At 30.0% G+C, this 13,924-nt stretch overlaps 1 protein-coding gene across 1 annotated transcript in view; it reads left to right on the forward strand.

Moving 5' to 3' along the window:
- Positions 1 to 13,924, forward strand: part of LOC111690014 — a 202,286-nt gene that overhangs the window by 28,386 nt on the left and 159,976 nt on the right. Inside the window, exon 2 of the mRNA XM_023452479.2 lies at positions 9,150 to 9,161. The gene's annotated coding sequence lies outside the window, so the exon portion shown is untranslated. The remainder of the gene's footprint in view (positions 1 to 9,149; positions 9,162 to 13,924) is intronic.

Here is a 13,924-nt window from a genome sequence, read left to right on the forward strand (position 1 = left end):
AGTACAATACAATGCAATCATTAAATAATGCCTAATAAAATAAAATAACTTACTATATACATATAATGACTTATTTAACTACTTATTTGTAAGCGAGAGTAAGTTAAAATAATAACAGAAAAGTAGTTTATAAAGTTTTTTTTTAAAAATACGTTTTATACTCCTTATTATTGAAATAACTACTTAGTTACAAAATATCAACAAACAGAAGTCGCTTATAGTCCGTCTTTTCATACATATTCGCCAAAAATTTGTCATAATTTGTTGTTATTAGTATGTGAATAATAATCAAATATATTGATAATCTCTGTATTTTTAACTAATAATGCTAATAAAATTAATTATTTAAAATGAAAACCATTTTGTAAACAATTTGTTTGTTTATTTTATATTTTAACACTGACATTTTATTTGCCATTTAAATGATAATTGAAATTGAAATAATTTTTTCAGCTTAATAAATTTTATAATAATTTGTTATACCTATCAACAGAAACAAAGGAGAGGTGCTTTGATTTTGCCAATCCGTTTGTAACATATCTTAGTACTGTTTGTAGAACTTTAAACTATTTAGCAAATTTCATCTTAAATCTTCATCAGACCGCTAACAGTTGATTCATTAAGAAATCGTTTAATATTAAGTTAAAATCGAAAAATTCAGTTTGTAAAATCAAAATTAATAGGCCTACACAAATAAAAAATCGGCTATAAAGTTACAGTTTATAAATTATCTCTAACCATAAGACGCTTAGACTTATTTAGACCCAAGATTGAAGCGTCCGGAAATTGTTAAAAAATCTATCAACAATCTCTTATAATAATTTTAAATTTCAGCTTTTCGAAGAAGACTCACATATTTTGGTATTGAAAATCTGACGTTAAAATCTCTGAAATAAACTATAGTATTAAAGTGAACTTTGCTTCAAGTTATCGATTTGATTAGACAATTTGAAATATAATGAAAATCGGTTTCTAATTATCATTTTTATGTGTGTCTGTATGTTTGTCTGAATTTTTCAAAGCGTCTTCTTGAAAACTATCCCACAACTAAGGAGGAACCTCTAGTGGGCATGCCACTGCTCCTATAAGGAAGATTTTAATTTAGAATATCTGAGAAAATATGTAATACTTATGAGTACTAAAATTTTTTGCGGATTCACTTTAGTATCAATGTAAATATTAAAAACAAAAAGTGGGCATACTTACAAAAGGGGGTGTGGCACTTACCATGTAAATGAAATATTAAAATTAGTACATCTGAAAATTTATTTAATCTAGAAACTTTTACTTTTGCAACAACTACTTTGACATCCATGTAAACATTTGGAAAATATATATATATAAATGTACTAGTAATAGGGGGCGTGGCACATTTTATGTGAATTAAATACACAAATGTTTTTCTGTTATAATTATTAGAGGTACAGTCCTCTAACTTAGCACGAACAACTTTGACATCAATGTGACCATTTGGAGCAAAAGGGGCGGGCTACCAATCCATTTGAATACAAAACGTATTTGTGAAAAACTATTAGTTCTCGTAAACGTAAAATGGAGTTTTTACACTGGGTATACCTAGTTATAATACCAGTTCATAAAATGCATAATATTAACAACTAGTCTATCGGGTCATACTGAGAAAAAATGTTTTAAAACCGTCCGTCTATCTGCCCAAACCTGGTAATATAAAGAACGATATATTTTTCCCATTTAAATTTTAAAATATTTTTTAAAATTCTATTTCCATTAAAATGTCTAAAAATAAACGTAAATATTTTGTGTTTCTGCTTTTATTTAACACTAAATATTACACCAGCTTTAAAAGTCATTCACTTTTTAGTTGACAAAAGATGTATTTTTTATTATTATTTTACCTTTGAAGGCTTAATAAAATAAATAAAAAACAGAAATAAATAAAACAACATGTGTATTTAAAGAACCCTGTTGAAAGTTAGTTTAAATATATTTTTATATTTACATACATAAATTAACAGCCTGAACAAATTTATTGCCATACTCAAATACACTAAACAAATATGGGGAAGGCAATAGAAATACAAAATACACTCAAAGAATTAAGTAAATCAAATTTTATTTGATAAAAGATAACTACACTATAAAATACAGATGTGTTGTTTTAATCGTAAACTTCCTCTGTGACTGATATTCTTTAAAAAAATATATACAATTTTTCTTTCAGTGAAATTATTTAAAAGGATTTACAAATGCATTTCAACAAACTACAACAACTGGTTTGTTTTGTTTTCTATTATTATTATTTTTTTTCTATTTTAAACTTAAAAAAAAGAATTACTTTTGGTTTTATTGAAGTTTAATGCATTTAAAATGTTTTTCTTGCTGTTACTTTTGCTTAACTCCATAATGCTCTGGCTGCTTGCAGCTCAGTTGCAAACAAAAGTTGCATACAATGTGTGGTACAACAACAACAAAAAGTGGAAAGAAAACTTGGCAACCTATAAGAAGTTGCCTGTCACAAAAGAGTACAAGTTACTACACTTCTTACAACACACAGAGGAGCATCGCATGGAAGAAGCAATTGTGTGGTGTGGCAAAATGTGGTTGAGGTTTTCTTTAAGATTTTTGTTTTTTTTTTTACAAAAAGGTTTTTATGGCATTTAGTTTTAAACAAGTCAATATAATAAATGGCTAAAAACTCGTCTAAAATTAAGTAGAGAAGTTGTTTCTATTTGCTGCTTCTGCTGCAAACATTTAGAATCTCCTACTGCTACATAAGAGGCCTAACTAACAGCAGCAACTTTAAAGAGTTTTTTTCCTTTCAATATGATCTTGGCTAAAAAAAAGTGCAGCTGTTTTTCTTAGTATTTTTTTTTTTGCTTGTGGTTTGTTGGAAAGTCCACATGAAAAATCCGGTTACGGTTACCTTTGTTTTGAATTTTTCCTCCCTCTTTTTCTTTGTTATAATGGTCCTTTGGTCGGTGGTTTGGTATTGAGCTATTTTTAACTATATTTATGTTTTACTTTTTGTTACTTACACATCTTGTCCAATAAAAACAACACGCCATTTAGAGAACTCCATAACAAGGAGAATCCTAATAGGCTGGAATTTTTGTTTTAATTTTAACAAATTATCGTAATATGTTTAAGCCTTTGAGTGTGTAATTTAGTGCGGCAAAAAAAGACTAGTTTCGTAAGAATTAGTTAGATAGTTAGCTAGTTTGAAAGAATAAAACTAAATCACTATCGATCCTGTTGGTCGCTGCTTTTCCAAAGTTTCTGCTAGAAATAAAACCGATTATATCCAGAATGACAGACTACTATTAATGTTCGAATCAAAGGAATCTCTTGCTTCCATACAGAAAAGGTGTAAACATAGCGATATCGGTGTTTGAAAGAATTGGTTACACATAGTTAATCGAAAAGGCTGTACGGTCAAATCCGAAAAAATACGACTAAGTCACTGTTGTTACTGTTGCCCCCCGGGCATGTTTCCTTGATGAGTGTCATATCATGGTGTATTGCAATCCGGGGCTAGATAGGTGCTACCAATACCGAAACTATAAATTGTTTTTTTATAATTTACTGCCTGGCCTAGTCCTTGCATAAATTGAAAAGAGGTCGAACCAGAGCACCACATAATATGGTACTACGGGTGTTCAGTTGCCCGCAGGACTGACTGGTCCGTTGGTTAAGGTTCCTTCGGGATCCACGTAGTGGTTGTGGTTGAAACCCAAATCGCGGAAAGAGGGTTGCTTGGTTAAAAGACTGCTACACGGTTAATATGATTTTCACGATACATGCTGGAGCGGTACGAATAACAAAGCATGACTGTGGATTGATAAAATGTTGAATTTGAGCTAATAATGAAAATATCCTACATGGTTGGGTGTATGCTCAACTTATCACATTGAGTCTTTGTGACTACTGAAATGAAGTCTTGTCTTGTCCGTGTTTCGGACTACTAATTACGTCCCTCTAGTCTGCTTGGGCGACATTATGCCGGGGTAGATTTAGCTTGCTTATGACACCTGTCTTTCCCCAACGTGACTACTATGGCAAGAGAGTACTTGAGCAAAGTGCTTGAACATGAACCGAAACATCTATGTACAACCTGCGTGTAAGATACACAAAGGGGCAGTGGTGTGTTGTTCAGTTTTTACGCAATTAATTCGCTTCGGATTATAGTAATATCTCTATTGCAAGTAATGATTTGTTGCAATATAATTAATTTAACTATTCAAGCAACATTTCGGAATTCAAAATGGTTTTTCGAGGTTTCAAGGCTTCTATTGGTATTTCACATATTTTTCCTTCTTCTGGATCAAATGCCTCTAATTGACTCTTTTTGGTCTGGCCATGATAAAAGTGCTATTTTCCTTAAATGAAACCAATATTCAATAAATCTAAATATTTTAGTTATTTTTTCTAAATTTTCTTATGATTCGAAATACATAACCGATTACACACTCTCCTTTTGTATGCCTTAGCATACATTCAATTCGTTTGTATCCATATATTCTTACACGTATGATAATAATGAGCTGACTTTATGTGTTAAACATTTTATTTTTTAATTAACTTATTAACATTTTGTTTGCTGGGTTATTTTTAAACTCAAAAAAGATATATGCTAAATATTTGCCATAAATTTAAAACATGGCTCTTTTAAGAGCCACATAACCTTGGTCTTCCAAATTTTATGCTTCGATAAATCAATCACTAGCAAATCTAAAGCCACTCACTGTGTTTTGACACAAATAACGCTCGAAAAAAACTTCTTTAATTCTTATGTTTCCTTTTAACACACATACATATGCACCTACTATTATTCACCAGTATTTTACTACATTTTCAAATCCTTACAAAAAAAAAAAAAAAAACGCATTGAATCTTTAAGAATTTCAAATATTTTATTTGATTTTGTTGTTAGCAGCCGCAATGACAAAAGCATGAAAAAGTTCTCCACACCCAAAATAAATAAATGAAATCGTGTATCTAAATTAAAACGGCATTCATGCTTAAAAGCTACGATAAAAATAAAAAGAGCAAAAACCAAATTTTTACTTCGATTCTATTGAAAACGAGTTTTAAACACCATGAAAATCAGAAAATAAAATTAAAAAAAAAAATAAATACTCATATATAACAACGGACTGATATACGAGCACAATAATAATAAAAAAAAACAAAAAATACTTAAACGTATCAAACGTTTAAAGAACTTGAGTCACACAACGAATTCAACGTAAAAATATATATAAATGTATTTTATTTATTTTGCGGTTAATGGCAACATTTCGTTAACCAAAAACATACATAAAATACATAATAACAATAACAAATTTTAACATTATTTAATTTCAACGAACTGGCTTGAATGTAAACATAAAAACACGTTAAGAAAATCCAAAACAAAATACGCCATAAACTCTTTATAAACCTTAATAGAGAGGTTGTATTGCTAAAGTTATTGGGTTTTTTTTTTAACAACATTTATGCGGTTATTAAGCATATAAGTAAAAAAACTAAAACTTTGGAAAAATATGACATTTTTATAATTTATTGGAAAATATACGAATAATTGTGGTTTTTAGAGGAAAATTCCTGTTTTAGTTTCAAAGGAAATTCAATTACAAAAATCCTTTTTTTTTCTACTAAAGCTACAAAAAAAGAGGAAAGCTATAAAAAAAAATTACAAAAAGAAGGTTTTATTTGCCCTAGAGCAGTAATGGGCATATTCTCGTTTTTATTATTGTAAGTTCAGTAATACTAAAAACAATTTATTAGCGATTACTCTATTGAAATTGGGGTTTTAAATAATTCGATTTAGGTGCTTCAGGTGAACCAACAGATTATTGAGGTTTCCCTCCTTATATTCATATAATTATTCACCATTTTGGCGGCAGATTTTATTTGCTGTATCTAAGAGAGAGTAAACTTTTAAAACAGAGCTGTCAATTCTCTCCCGGTGTCATGTTATATTGACCCCATATTGGTGTAATTGCAATCCCGGAGTATCTATAGGCTGTCGGAACTATAAACTTGTAATGTCATTTCAGTCTTCGGATACTTCTTGGATTTATTTGACATGGGTCAAACCAGAAAACGACATAATCTGGTACAACAGGTGGAAATTGGTTACCCGCAAGACCATATCCTGGATAGTCAGTTGGTTGAATGAATGAGAACTGTATTGGGTTGAAAGATGATGAATGAAAAGTATCATATACAAGTGATACATTTGAATTTTAGTTCCTTGTCCAGGTATATTCAGAGAAAACTTTGTTAATACCAGATTTACCATAGTGTGTTCTTTGTGAGTAAGAACAAAGACTACCGGTTCGTCTGTATGTGCAATTACCGACTCAACAGTGGCCATCCCATCTGCGTGGTCGCAAACGTTACAGCAATGGCCAGACATTAGATAGCTCAAGTACTTGAACAAAGTGAACGTTTAAGAAGCACACGAATGTCGAAGTGCTTAACGTGAATACCTGCCTTGAAGGCCTTATTTCACGGTGGTTCATTACTTTAGTTTACTTTCATTACTTTAGTTTAGCCGAGACCTTAAACTAAAGTTGCCACTGGACTTTTCTTGTAATGATTGTTTGATTAAGGCACCTTGTCGTGCAATCAGATAAATCTTTCATTTGGCGACTGACAAACCGAACAAGATAGACGGCTTTAATACCATGAGTTCAGCCTTCCTTCCATAACCCTTATCCTACTGTGAGCATGCAAATTCTGATTGCCAATTGACAAATAAATCACTCAAGAACTGCAGAAGACCATCCATATTTAGAGCTGTGAGGACCTACCCTTCATGCTCATATACCCTGTCTTACCCTCCTTAAAGATCGTTTTGTGAAACGTCATGTCACCTGCGTAATATTATCGACAGTACAGTCAGATACTAGTCAATAGGAACTAGTAAAACTTCTACTGAGTAACTACTTTTCAATAACATATTAAAGACAGACAGTTTTTTAAGCATTAACTAATTTCTTATGATCTAGACACTATTACCACCTACCTTGAACAACAAAGTTCAAAACTGTGCGACGGAAGCATTGCCAGCAAAAAAGAAGCGAAAAAAGTAGAATTTTCTCCATGGAAGCACTGAAAAAGACATGAAGAAGTGTTGATTTTAACACATGCTTGTCATAGGAGGAATGTCCTTTTTATCTGAAGTCATTCTCAAGAAGTAATTTTTATGTTATTTTTTGGAATTTATTAGGAAGTGAAATTACACGCATTTATCAATTATCTCCAAAATAAAATCGATTTAATTTAAAAAATTTCAGTACAATTTAAAAAAATGGATACTTTTCGTTTCATTGGAAGTCAATAAACATCACTTTTACAGAAGGTAAAATAATTCACTTAGAGCTACTTTAAGAGTGGTGATAAATGTTATTCTTTTGGAAGTACATCGTCTTATTTTTGCTGGTTTTCGGCGAATCACTAATTTTTTTGTAAAGTTATGTACACTTAATAAGGCTATAAAGTGTCTATTTAAAGATTATCAAGTTATTAAATCCTTTCACAGTAATGCAAAGTGTAACTAGTACGGCTACAAAGTAGTATATGCAGGAAAATATAGCTGTGAAAAAATTAATTGCGCAAAATCCAGATATAAACGATGCCATTTTTAATACCATATTATAAAATATTTTCCTTTTTAACTCAAATAGATTTGTATTAAATTTGAACCTACTCTGTACACATGAAGTTTTTCCGGTTTAATCACACATACTATCAACTATTTACATACACTTGTGCTATGCGTCCGTGTATGTAGGGTATTTAAATTTACAACAATTTTTTTTTACTAGATTTCTGTTTTTCTGTTGGCATTTTTTTAACCAAAAAAACCAGTAGTTATCAGATGCAAGCAGGTGCAATTTTTGTTTGTTTATTATTATTATTTTTTTTGCTATGAACCCTTTTGATCATTAGTTTAGTAAATTTTTTTTTAATATATCTTTAGTTTAACAAACAAAATTCTTTTGCGACAATAAAAGCAAACAAACAATTTTATAATGAAGTTGCAAAGCAAAAGTTTTTGGCGTATACATTTTTTTTGAGCAATTAAAACAGGTGATGCCAGCATAATTTTTATGATCACAAAAGCCAAAACGAGCAAAAAAGTAGGAAAACCTGACACTGACAACAACAAAAAGTTAAATTATATAAAGCTTTCCAAATCATAGTGTGATGATGATGAGAATTTTTTTTGGAAAATATGTATATTTATAATTCTTTTTTATTTGCCAGACAATGTCAACACAATTTAAGTAAATGTTTGAGAGTATGTATTTTATATTTTCATAGATGATGAAGCAAAAATTATATTTAATAGAATTTTCTATGGATTTTACAAATTTACACAGATACAGACCGAACGACAGACAGACACACGGACGGATAGACAGACATATACATAGAAATTCATTTGACAACCTGCTGTTGATAATGCTGGCTGACTGGCTGGTTGCACTAACCAACCAACCACCAACCATTTAGCCAGCCAGCATAAGTAAATGCAACTACATATAAGTTTAAATATACATACAACATACTTATAGTTGCTGTCAACTACAACTACAGCAGCAGCATCAGCATCAGCATGTGCAATTATACCAAAGTACTGTCAATGTTTGCTGTTTTGGTTGCATGCAGCTGCTGGTGGCAGTTGTATGAATACGAGTAATTATGATTTTTATTTTATTTTCTTTTTTTCATAAAATATTTTTTGTTTGTTTAAACAAAATGCATTGACGTGCAATGAAAGTGTGGATGAAATGTGAGAAAATGGATGGATAGAAAGATAGATGTTTGAGAATGGTGGTGTTTGACTGTATAAAAGCAGGGAATATATTAATATCTCTGACTAAGTATAAAGTGTCGTCTACTGTCATAGATAAGCACAGACTAACTTATAAAATGTTGTCATTAGAAATATTTACGAAAAATTATTTGTTTCGTGGAAAAAATAAAAAAATCACTAAAATTAAAATATGTTTGTTTGCTCATTAACAATACTTGAAAAATATTTAAATAATTTAAAGTTTAAAGGAGAGAAAATAAACAATAACTAAATTTCATTTAACATTATTAGATTTTTCTTCTACAAACTTAACTTATTTCTTTATTCTTTTTCGTTTCAGCATTCATGCAAGGTAAGCACTTAACTGTACTATTACAATATAATGTATCAGGTAAAGAAAACATATTAATTATTTATAAACTCAAAAAAAAGCTTGATGTCTACATTTAAGCCAACTTTTGTGCATTGCTTATGTCGAGCAATGCTGTTCTTCAAAACGCTAGCATTTTGACAGTTCGATTTCTTGAAGTCAACTTGTATTCAAATTTTGATTTCATTAAATCTATGATCTCACCTGAATAATGACACAAGTCAGGTCATGTCGCTGTTTATTATTAAAGAAATCAAAAAAGCACTTACCGATTCTCAAAGTAAAATTGTATAATTTGGTAGGATTGTTTACGTTTTATAAAACCGAATAGAAATGTGGTTTTATCTGATCAGAGGATCATAGATCGTAAGATAATTCTTGACGGCCTGTTGTCTGCTAAACAAAGTAGATGTAATAGTTTCAATTAACCTGACTCTGAGGATTGGCAAAGCTGCGATCAAAGTTTATAAATTACTTTTCTAATTTCCTCCTAGATTTTCTGAATACAAAAATATAATTAAGGTTGATCTGTGAAAATCGCTACCTTTTAATGTTGCTTATGAATAGGGCGCTAAACTATCACCTTGAATTCGATTGATTTCTTTCAACGAACTTTTGAGTGTTTGTCTTTAAGAAAGATCGACGGGATCATCAATATATAATACAGATCTTCCAAACACGGCTTTCGAACCCTTAATCTACAAACTCGATCATTAGTTTACAAGAATTGCTATCATGTCATTTCTTATAACCCAATATCACCGGTATTGGAACCCTCAAAATTGTTTACAAAAATTGTCACTTCTTATAAACTAATGTCACTGGAACTATTCTAGATTTTAAGAAAATTCTTTCTCAGTGATAATGTAAGTCCATAGAATTGTTTCGTTTACCTCGATTTTGTCACAGCATCGATCAGCACGATAGTAGAAAAATATATGTAAATGATATGTGTGAAGACTTGTATCGGATCTAAAAAGTACATACAGAGGGAAACAAAGAAGTTTCAAAATTATACACTCTTGGTACCAAATTGACAACATAGTGTTTATAATTTTTTAATAAAATCCTTTGTCAAAGTATGTACGAATAGTTGTCAAATTAACAACAATAATATAAAAAATACACGACGTTATCAAATTAACAAAATTAACGAAATGACATTAATGGGTTGTTACCATGCCAACGATGCGTTGTCAAAATGATAACTTGGTGTTATTAAAACTGTATACACATCCGTTGTCTACAAATGTGGTAAGCTGATTGTATTAATTTCGGTACACTTCTACCGGTTTTTTCATCTGTATAGATTTGTAAGAGCCTATGAATTTCATTCGAAATTGTTTGAAAGGAGGATGTACATATTATGTATGTTACATCAAATCAGAAGCAAACTCGTAGACATCTGGCGTTCCTCTGAAAAGAATCCATACCCAACTTTAGACTATAAATCTTAACTTCTATAAACATATACAGATTGGACAGATATCGATTAAGTATAAAAAGAGATTGGTCGATAAGGCAGACTTTTTAAAAGCAGGTCTTTGTTTACTATTATTCTATGTAAGCGATAAACACTTTAAATATTTCATTCTTTTAAAACTCTGTAAATCACACACATCATGTTTACAACAATGTAAAAACATTTTAAATACTAGCTAGTGTTTATTAGAATTTTTTAAACTGATGATTTTTCCAACTAAATAAGAGGCTTAACACTAAAGACACATACAAGATAGAGGAAACAAAAAAAAAAAATGTAAGAAAATGTGTAATAGATTAAAGTGCAGTGAATGTGTGTGATTATGGCGGTGTGGTTGACTCTCTGTCGGTCGATGTGTTGATGGCACATTAACATAATTTGTTGTATTTTTTTCAATTTTTTCTTTACTGTTGTTTTCCAATATTTTCCACAAAAGATTAACAACTACTAACTTTCTTTTCAACGATTAAACAAATATTCTTTAGTTTAGTTTTTTTTCTTGATTTTGCGGTTTAAAAGACAAATAAGAAAATTGTTCTTAATCATGGACTTAACACATTTCTATAAGCTTAAGTATTTAAGTTTTTAACATATTATTTATATTATTTTTATTTAATATTGATGACATTGAAATTATTTTTTTTGTTGTTTATGAGTAGATTTGAAAACATTTCTGGTAATTTTAAGTCGTGCTTATAGTTTATGTTTTAAAGTTCGAAATTGTATGGCAATTTCCTATATAAATTTTAGCACGTTTTGTATGTATTCTTCCAGATCGTTTAAGAGTTTTTGTATTTTATTTAAAAACCTTTCAATGTAATTTTCTGAACACCCCTCGTAGCCATGTGATCTTGTCATTCATTTTATATAACATTTTTTTTCCTAATATTCTTAATGGCATTTTTTCCACAATAATTGCAATTTTTGCATTTTTTTCTTCTAATTATTTTCCCTTCAAAAAAAAAAGAAAAAAAATCAAAATAAATAATTAAGGCCATGAAACTATTCATTTCTATTTAACCAATCATTTAATGGTTTCACAAAGTACTTATTGCTTAGAATACTAAAAGAGAAAAAAAACAAGCAAAATAAAAGTCATGAATAAATAAAGTCATTGTCATTTGTTTAAACAACATTTTTTGTTTATATTTTTTGAGGGCTTGGCATGCATTTAAAATCCTTTGTATTTCTTTATGATTTTCATAGATTTTTTTCTAAATGATACTTGTCTGTGTTTCTCACAAAATTCAAACAAAAGTTCAACAACAAATATGAAGCATAATTTGGAATAAGGCCAATTAAATCATAAATTATTACACAATTTATTTAGATTTTGTTTGTGGTAAAATAGCAAACATTGTACAACATACCCGGGCAGACTGTCACTCACTTACTTACATATGTACATGCCCAAGTACTTTTTGGTTCAAATTGTAGTATTAAAGTGACTCAGTTTACCAGACCATTATTTTTACATAATTCTACACCATATCCCAAAATATTTCAGATTATTATTAATGTTTTTTTAGAATTCTTTAAAATACAATCAGAAATTTCTTCAATATGTGTGAATTTCCTAATTTTTATTCTCTACATTTCGTACACAAAGAGGGCAAAAATATAGATATCTGGTATTAAATTGACACCAAAGCGTTTATAATTTTTCAATAACATTCGTTGTCAAAGTATATACATACGTACGACCACATTATGTAATGTTGACAACACAACTTAATGAAGCATTAAGTAAGCGAATTTACAATCATAGAAAAAAACTGTGAAGCCGGTTTTAGTTCCGAAAAAAATAAGTAGTTATTCATCCAAAGAATATTTACAGTTTGTTTCAATATTGTTTGCTACTTACCGGGTAAGTAAAGTTTTTAAAACAGTCCTATTGTAGTAATAATACAATCATTATTCTGCACAAATTTTGAGTGTCCAGAACTACTCAACCGATATTGTAAAGAAAAGTGTTCTGCAACTTATGTTGATTTGAAGTTCATAGGAATTTTGAGGATATCATAGATTGTAGAAACAATACCATTGGAAATGGTGTAGTTGTGTGTGATAAAGTGTTTGAGCCATTATGGAAATTCTAAAATAATGTTCACATAATTTTTCTTTTGTGTACATAAGTGTTTATAGATTTTCTATGTTGTATGAATAGATTTTTTGAAATATTAATTAATTTATTTGAGGTCACTTACACGTATGTATGAGCATGTTAGTTTAGAATTATGAGTAAAGTTTTTCTGGCAAATACAATTTTATAAATTTAATTTTAAAGTATTTAAATTCGAAAGTTTCTAAAGGCACAGTGGAGCAAATTGTACTTAGAAAGTTTCTTATCTATCGACAGTTTGAAACTTCACTTTTTATTTTAAAATATTTTTACAATATTAATCTAGCAACTAATGGACGCCTAGCTAAAAAAAATTCACCATTTGAGGTTAAGAAGGAAACAGACCAAATCAGATGATGTCTTCTGAAGCGTATTTTAAAGACATTGTTCTGCAACGATCGATGCTAATAGTAGTCGATCGGAACAAACACTTCCCAAGCACTTTTTAAATAATCTTAACAGGTGTGGCCTCCGTTAGGTTATTGGTGTGGCCCCTTGTAACTTTTGCGTCCCTCGCTAAATGATTTGTTAATCTTTTAATGAATCAAGTCAACTTCAGAGGTTGTTTTCTGAAGTGAAGCGTATTTCAGAGACAGCGCTGTGTTTCTGAGATACGTTCTAATACAGTGTATTGCCTTAGCGTTAAGGCTATTGATGTTGAATTGGTTTGTTAGAAGGTCTTTTCTTACGTTTCGCTTTATCGTAATGAGTTGGTGTTAAACTGTGTTTCTTCTGTATTTCGGACATAAAAAATCGTACTTCAAGGTCTCGTAATTCAAAGCGTCTATTCATATGGTGCTTACTTTTCCTATTTCTGGGTAAATTGAGTAGCAGGATTAGGTTAAAATTTACTGCTTGAGTAGTTCTATTGAAAACTCTGAGTTTGACAATAATCGAGAGTAATACCTCTTGGTACTTAAACTTCTTTGTCTGGCATGATCAGTCTTCGTCTTTAATGTCAAAATCACCACTTCTGAACTGCACAAATCATCTCTCGCAAGTTGAAACTGATGGAACAAATGCATGAGAATTATGTATTAAACAAAATTACATAACACTTAATAAAGACAAAAATCGATTTAAATCGCCTGTTCTGATTCCCCAATTTCTAAGATATACAACCAATATATTAATTATTTT

The sequence above is a fragment of the Lucilia cuprina genome, chromosome 4, assembly GCF_022045245.1.
Source record: "Lucilia cuprina isolate Lc7/37 chromosome 4, ASM2204524v1, whole genome shotgun sequence".
Taxonomy (NCBI): Eukaryota; Metazoa; Arthropoda; class Insecta; order Diptera; family Calliphoridae; genus Lucilia; species Lucilia cuprina.